Source organism: Dreissena polymorpha, chromosome 8 (genome assembly GCF_020536995.1).
Source record: "Dreissena polymorpha isolate Duluth1 chromosome 8, UMN_Dpol_1.0, whole genome shotgun sequence".
NCBI lineage: Eukaryota > Metazoa > Mollusca > Bivalvia > Myida > Dreissenidae > Dreissena > Dreissena polymorpha.
The window spans coordinates 53066779-53075712 of NC_068362.1; the positions used below are offsets into that span (position 1 = coordinate 53066779).

Sequence of the window (8934 nt, forward strand, 5' to 3'; positions counted from 1 at the left end):
TGTATCATAAGGATGCACTCGAGATCAAATTATTGGATGAACGGATACTATTGTTTATATAAAACGTTAGAAAATGCGTACCTGAATATTCCATGAAGAAATAAAAAAAGGTATCAGACGTGCCAGTTAATTCACGATCTTATACGAACGATTTACTTTGATATCGGTTTGTAAGCATAAACCCTAGCAACTCAAAATCGAACCTAGTGGCATTTGGTCCCGCGATAAAATTGCCTGTGTAGGTGTGTGAATCATTTCAGAATCATTTCAGAATTTAATAGCTATTGCGTGCCTTTTATCAGCGAATAATTGCTGGTACATTTCAATCATGTACTCGATGACAATTTGTTGGTTCATTTTAATTGTGAGTGCAGCAACTCGAAATCGAGCCTATGGGTATTTGGTCCCGCGATAAAATTAATTGCGTAGGAGTGTGAGTCATTTCAGCGTTGGATTGTTATTGCATGCCTATTATCAGCGAATGTTCAAACGGTTCATTTCAATCGTGAGTGTAGCAAGTCGAAATCGAACCTATGGGCATTTGGTCCCGATGTAGACATTATGCTTCAAAACATTGAAATCGTATTTCAATTTTGCAACCGTAAAGGTCGACCGTTTACATTTTATGAAAGCACTCATGCAGCTGCTATTAACTCCCTTTCCAAAGCTACTCTTAATAGAGCCTAGTGGTATTATGGTTAAGGATAGGATGATGAATATTGCTATTGAGCAGCGAGTAGTATTCGTGTTATAACCAAAGCCGGGACTTGCACCCAGATTTCTTCTCCCTCGAAGAAGGAAAAGCGTTTTGCTTTGAACTACTTTGGTTTTGTAAACACGTTTCATACAAGCTACATGATCAAGAGGTGTCACTCAACGTTTTATACGGGCTTGTGACCGTTCTTTTCACAGCAAAATGAAAAGAGCCGCTTTACCACCTTGCAATATGCAATACGGACTAGCATACTAGCAAACAATATAGCCTTTACTTTTGCCATGCATTAACGAAGAAACATTGGCCTTTCGGCGATGGCTAAACCTCAGAAATCCCATTTAAATAGATATTTTTTTCACATCTTGCAGAAATGTTCTGTTGCATAATTTCTCAAAATATCCTAAATCAGATAATATACAATAACATGTGGACATCTGTTCCAGTATCTTGCAAGACGAATAACTATTTGTGGAGCTGTAACATAGCACAACCTTAGATATGTTACTGCCTTTCAACTGTGTTATTTTATCAAATATATTTCATTGATCAGACACGACAGATTTTCATTTCAACTTCACGTGAACAAAACACGTTCGTATCAAACTGCAAAATCGCATTGTAGTGTTTGCAGACCAGCTGCTGCTGAGAATTTTCTTCTACTATACGAATGTGCCTACATATCTGTTACATCAATGCATCATATACTAGTATTTTATCTTACAACCAAACCATAGCATTGAAGTAATACTGCTTTTCAAACAGCGCTTGTTAATATCAACCTAGGTAGCAAACTATGCGATCGAGTGTAGATTTGGCCAAGAGGCAAAAGTAGTTAATATCGCAAACTGTTATGTATATAGATTTTTTTCATCCATATTTTGTATTATGTGTGAAACAAAACTGCAAACTACTGTGTACACTCGAAAGCTTACCAACAAGATGATTGACCAGCGCTTGTCAATATCAACTCAAGTAGCTAACTATGCGATCGATTGTAGATTATATAGTGTGTTTTGTTCGTATATTCTACAAGCGCAATATAAAGCCTAAATACTGTTGAACGTTTGTGTTAATGGGTCTCATTGAAAGACAAGTCATACCAATAACGAGCCGTTGTACAAAATGTGTATGCAGTCAAAAGCGAGTAACTGCTTTAAGTTTACGAGTCACTCAATGTTAGTTTCAACACGAGTAGTTCGTAAGGCGCAATTAATGTTCAACGCAACATTGAGTAGCATAGTTTGTGTCCATATGGCAAATATCTTATAACGGTTAGTTGTTTATATAGTTTTTTTATCATTTCACCTCAAACTAAAGTTTGAAAGTTTTTTGCTTTGTACGATTGAAAGCTAGTGGTGTCACTCGGCGTTTTCACGGACTTGTGACCGTTCCTCTTGTCTGAGTACAAGAGAAGTCGCCTTCCCACCCCAGCCCTAGCAGACTTTGTGCATTAAAGCACTTAATAGAAATGTTATTGCTCGGTCATCGGTCAGGTTCGGTCAACGCGTGCCTGCGTTTCTGAGAGAGCCAGATTAAGATATTTCGTGTCACCGTACGAAAATACCATGGTGTCGCATAGCAAAGCACAGGCATGTCACCATGCGTGCCTACCACCCTTCCAACAGCGCAACAATGTGGTGTTGAAAGGATTCCCAGATAGTGTCGAAAGTATTGACGGTCATAACGGGGACGAGTTGCTTTATAGCGCCTCATTTCGTATTGACTTGCAACCCCGCCCTAGACCGCTACACAGCTAACTGGGCAGGACTCCATCTGACTATCAATCTCAGCGATCATAGTTTTGAAAAACGTCTGCTTTTTAATTGTTGGTATTTGGTACTTGGAGTCTCTTGTGCCAAAGTAGAGACTTACTTTTTGTTTAAAGATGAAGCAATCATTAACTGGTTGGTAGTCTTAACAGTGCGTCAAGATAAGCACCGTGAAAACATTTTAGCACCGAAATACCGAGGTGTTCACCCCCAAGTGCTATCAGTGCGCTTCACACTTGTGGAGTCTTAAACCCCTCGGCCGCCCAAACACAGTTAATGACTGTTAATGTTTATTTTTGTTTGATTTTGGTATTGCATAGTTTAAACACAAACACATACATCAATATTGCTGGCCAGCGCAATAAAACAAGGAAAAAAAAGGTAGGAGAACAATCTCCTTTAGTTTTCATGTAAAAACATAAACATAAACATACACACTGTCAACACTTGCCACTTGCAACACCGAGTTCGTTTCAGTGCAGAATGTACACATTTTTTCGATCGACACATATTCGCAATGTTACATGGATTCACAAAGTTACATGGATTCACAAAGTTGCACTGATGTCCATACGCGGGCCAATGTTCGAGTTATCGGTGCGATGGACCCACGGTTTTGTCGCAGCTGTACGCCACACGTATGTATTGACTACTCGGTGTTCACATCAAGGTTTGTATATTGGCACTGAAAATAGAAAAGCAAATTGTGTTAAACAGTAAACGATGAAAGTAAACAGCCTGAAATGATAAAAACACGCATGTGTAATATACCATGTATCAAATAAAATAGTAAACACAAACTGCTAAAGAAAAACACACAACTCTACCAACTGTTTAACTGATACTTACTTTTTTGTTTTGTGTTGCATGTTCAGGCGCCTTTCTGTCACTGCTCGTCTAGCAGTACAGCTGAAATGAAATAGAAAGCATGATCAGAAACTTTCATTGTAATTGTACAACTTACAATTTATGTGCACAATTTTGCATTTAAGTATAACATACAGTAAAACAATTTCAACTAATACTCACTTTTTTGTTGTGTTGTTTCCACAAAGGCGCCTTGTTGTCACTGCTCGCCTGGTAGTAAAGCTGACTCGTCAAGTAGTAGAGAACACTCGTCTAGCAGTAAAGCTGAAATGAAATCGAAAGCATGATTAGAAACTTTTGAATGTGTTTGTACAACTTACAATTTATAAACACAATATTGAACTGTAACAGTAAACATGAAACAGATAACAATTTTACTTACCTATGTTGTCTTCGCTGAAATACAAAAGTCATGTTCATAGCAATCATAGCATATTAACATACAATGAATACAACTCAAAACTTTTAGTAAGAAACTCAGTACTTACTTTGTATTTTGTATCCAATCCCTCTGCGGGCAATCTTCTTCAGTCCACAATCGAGCTGAAATCAAGACTCAATGCATACATGTAAATTTTGCCAAATAACAAACAGAACTGTGAACCAAAACTTTAACTAAACAAAACTAACTTTTCAACTGTAATGGTACTCACCTCTGGCAACTGAAATCATACAGACATTTTGCATAGCACAATACATTTTTAGTTTGAAGATAAGAATGATTTATGAACATTTTACTTACACAAAGCATAAATATAAAAGACATGCTATGATGAAAAAAACAATATGTATACAAAATTATACATAAAAAAACACACTATACTTACCATTGCTGACCTGAAATTGAAAAAAGCACATTTTGTATAGCAGAATACAAGTCATCAAAACAGTTCAATATGAAAATTAAAGAAAGTTTGTGTACTTACCACAGCCATACTGAAATGAAAAAGAAACACATTTTACAATGCAAAATACAGGTCATCAAAACAGTTCAATATGAAAGGCAATTGTACTTACCACAGCCATACTGAAATGAAAAAGAAACACATTTTACAATGCAGAATACAGGTCATCAAAACAATTCACTATGAAATTATAGAAAGTTAGTGTACTTACCAACAGGCTACTGAAATGAAAAAAACATTAAGCATTGCATAGTAGTATACAAGTCATCAAAACAGTTCAATATGAAAATTAAAGAAGGCAATTGTACTTACCACAGGATACTGAAATGAAAAACAGACATTTTACAATGCAGAATACAGGTCATAAAAACAGTTCAATATTAAATTATAGAAAGTTTGTGTACTTACCACAGCCATACTGGAATGAAAAAAAACATTTAGCAATGCACAATAATCAAGACTTACCTAGCTGATCTTGAATCATTCTCTGTTTCTCAACTTCTCAGTTGTCCAAAAGTCTGCTCTGTAACGACCCACCATTCCAATCTGAAAAATAGTTAAGCATAACAAAGCACAAAACAAACCAAAAGAATAGTTTACTTACCTCATATTTTGTGCAGGTTTTCAACAGCCAATTTTCTTCTTGAAACCTGTATTCGTCTCTTTTTTGACCCACTGTGGAACAGTCACAGCAATGTAAGTCTGAAACATAGAAGGGCATAACAACATAACATACAAACCAGTATATTTGTTTTGACTTACCTCGTGGCTAGAGTCGAGACACAGCTGCTGAATTTCTTTTCTGTCACAAGCTGTCAAAACATCTCTGCAACATCTCTGCAATTGAAACCTTCAAACAGAGTAAAACAGAGAAACATTTTGTATACAATATAGTAAACACTTACCTTGTTATAGGCCTGAGTTGCAGCAGTGATTCTTTCTTGAAATCTTCTTCTTTTGCATCACTGCATGAGAGACCTGAAAAATAGCATGCAGTGCAAAACACATGAGTTAAATTAAACCAAAATTTTGTTTCTACTTACCTTGCTTCTGTAGAGTTGAATCACAGTAGTAGAATTCCTTCTTCAAACACATTTCTCTGTCTACACCAGGAACTTGAATCTGAAACAGAGAAAAGCATCACATCAAATTGTACAGCTCAAGTGCATTCATTCAATGCTTACCTACTTTCTGTTGAGTTGTTTCACAGCAGATGAAATCCTTATTCACTGTTGGCACTGCTATGAGACCATTTCTGCATGTGAAATCTGAAACAGAGTAAAGCAAAGTATGCATGGTAAAAATCAAACCAACAATTGTAACACTTACCCTGTTTGCATGTCCCATTCACTTTCTCAGCAATGTTCCTCTTCTTGAATCGTCTTCGTCGCTGACTACAAGTACACCTGAAACATAGCATGCACAAAACATACCATATAAAAACAAAATACAAGTGTTCATACTAAAATGAAACACACTTACCTTTCTGCGTTGCTCAGCTCTGTTCGACTGTCAACTCTTCATGTCATGTCATACCTGAAACGAACTAAATCAAAACATGCATAGCACACTATCATTGATGAATCATTGATAAAATATTGAAACAAGTGTATGCTTCATAGCTCTGTGTATTTTTCACTTTAAATCACAGACAACTGGCGATCACAAAAGTAAAGACATTTTTGTACTACTCAAACATTAAGCTCACATTCACGAACACCAACCGACAGAGTTGTTATAGAGTGATAATCCCTAAAACTGTAAAAAAGAATCGAAATCAGTTTTCATTAATCATGGTTTATTGAAACAAATGTATACTACAATACTCACCACAGCTCCCTGAAATGAAATAGAAATGTTAACAGCATGCAAACAAATGTTAACCAATATCAAATCATCTATAGTAAATATCAACAAAAGCATTTGATACACATAGTAAGTGTTCACCATCATAGTACATCATCAGTTAGTTCGACATCCCACGGTTGCTCAAGTGTAAGTACTGGCTAGCATTTACCCTTTTCAGTAAACCGTCACACATCAGCATTTTTAGACACAAGTGCTGATAGATTCAACCCTTGTTATCATCTTTCACAGACTTCTATGAGTAAACAACTGAAAAATATAAAACGTTTGTACTCACTGTTTGGCAGCTCCAAGAAACACGTCTGTACTGCTTGCCATCTGGACATCAACTGAAACAAAACATCTTCAAACACACATACATTTTAAACGTTTTTGAACAAAAATCAACACAGAGCAGAGCTAAGCTGCAGCAGTTAATCTTTCTTAAAATTGAATTCTCCATCTCTGCATAGCACACATGAAAAATAGCATAAGTTTACCATCACATTACAGCAGTACAAACTAAAACAAAAATTTGATCGACTTACCTTGCTTCTGTAGAGTTGAGTAACAGACGTGGAAATCTTCTTCCATGTGTAAACCAGTGACTCGAATCTGAAATAAAGTAAAGAACACATTGTACAACTCAAATCAATGAATTAAAACTTACCTTACTTTTGATGAATTGTGTCTCAGCAGTTGAAATCCTGTTTAATTTCTGCATGTGAAATCTGAAACAGAGCAAAGCACGCATGTTACAAATTAAACAAACACAAGTGTTACACTTACCCTGTTTGCAAGTCCCAATCACTTTCTCAACAATGTTCCTCTTCTTGATTCGTCTTCGTCGCTGTCAGCAAGTACACCTGAAACATAAAAGCATGCACAAAACATCCCATATAACAACTATTTTGTACTTACCATATGAGTGCTTTTCTGTTCAGGTCAGCTTGAAAACCCATCACTGCCATCAGCATCTGAAAAATAGTACATCACAAACAAACAAACAAACATAACATATCATAAAAACAGTTTAACACAACAGATATGAGAGCTCTCGCAACCACGTCTGTTCTGTTCGACTGTCCAAAAGCAAGTGACAGTACTTCAATTCACTAACATTGAGAAATTCTAAACTTACCTTCAAGGCTTGTTGAGTAGCTCTAAAAACAAGACTGCTTGGCTCCACTGTTCACTCCAACTGTCATATCATCACTGGATAAGCACTCCTGAAATGTATTAAAACAAAACATGCATAGAACAAACATTCAGTCAAAAGTACTTACCTTTCACTTTGTCACTGCCCTGTGCTCAACTCCAGTCAGCATGACATCTCTGCTTGAAAGTCTGAAACATATAAAAACATGCAATGCAAAACAAACATAGTTACTTACCTTCTAGCATATTGTTGGAGCTCCAGAAAACACGACTGTTCACTCCAGCTGCCAGACTTGAACTGCCAGCACACATCTGAAAATCTGAACAAAGCATTCATGTTCATACTTTACTAGCCGTACAATTAAAGTTACTGACATACTCATCATCCAAAATAGAGTACACGAAAAGCTAGCTAGGTTTACCTCTGTTCACTAAATGAAACCATGATGATAAAGTAACTCACTTTATCTCTTCTTTTGTCAAAATACAAGTGTTCATAGTGGAATGAAACAGACTTACCTTTTCGTTTCCCAGCTCTGTTCAAATCATGTCAGGTTTTCATCTCATGTCAAATCTGAAACGAACTAAATCAAAACATGCATAGTATACAATCATTGATAAAATTTCGAAACATTTGTATGCTTCATAGCTCTGTGTATTTTCACTTTACAGATCACGGACAGCTGGCGACCACAAAAGCGAAAACATTTTTGTACTACTCAAACATTGCTGTATTAAGCTCACACTCATGAACACCAACCGACAGAGTTGCTATAGACTTATAATCCCTAAAACTGTACAATAAGAATCAAAGCAGTTTTCAGTCATAATCTTTTATTGAATTCTATACATATGCACTACAATCTACAGTACTCACCACAGCACCCTGAAATGAAATAGAAATGTTACAGCATGCAAATACAATTTAAGCAATATCATATCATTTATCTACTATGTTTGCAAATTTTTTTCAATCATATGTTCGTTTCCCCAAAGAAGCTCATATTCTGTTCCACCATCATACACCATCATCGCTAATCACAACATATCGACACTATATCAGTACTGAGTAATTTCTACCCAACGCATTACACTTCTATACAAGTAAACCTGTACAAAACGAATCGAAATCAGTTTTCATTCATCATGATTTATTGAAACAAATTTATACTACAATACTCACCACAGCCCCCTGAAATGAAATAGAAATGTTACAGCATGCAAATACAATTTAATCAATATCATACATATCAACAAAAGCGATTCAATACATTGTCATTTAATATTTTTGCAACATTTTTCCATCATATGTTCGCTTCCTCAAAATAGCTCAATGAATATTCTGTTCCACCATCATCCACTATTATCGCTCATCACAACATATCGACACTGTATCAGCACTGAGTAATTTCTACCCAACACATTACAACCATCATACATCATCACGCAACTTGTAAACAGTAAAACGAAAAAAATTTGTACTCACGTTTTTTGTAGACAGCAGCTCGATGAACACGTCCGCACAGCTCGACATCTGAACCTCAACTGACAGTCAATCGCTTGACACCACAACATAAATTTAATTATTCACAACAGTCAGGGCTTAAAAAAACACGTCCGATCAGTCCGATGTCAAAACTTAAAGTGAAGTCAAGTCGCTCACAAAATTCGTTGT

The 8934-nt window shown here is 36.2% G+C and overlaps 1 long non-coding RNA gene across 30 annotated transcripts; it reads right to left on the minus strand.

Moving 5' to 3' along the window:
* Positions 1-2445: 2445 nt before the first annotated feature.
* On the minus strand, positions 2446-8061 carry LOC127843247 (uncharacterized). 30 transcript variants are annotated; one of them, XR_008032177.1, is made up of 8 exons: positions 7779-8061; positions 7496-7579; positions 7243-7330; positions 6650-6967; positions 6400-6451; positions 3514-6095; positions 3334-3393; positions 2446-3169 (listed from the first exon to the last, which is right to left on the minus strand). It is a non-coding gene; the product is annotated as an uncharacterized LOC127843247 (long non-coding RNA). The 30 variants fall into 30 exon arrangements; XR_008032167.1 differs by having other exon boundaries at positions 6650-7078; XR_008032162.1 differs by having other exon boundaries at positions 6650-7330.
* Positions 8062-8934: the final 873 nt, after the last annotated feature.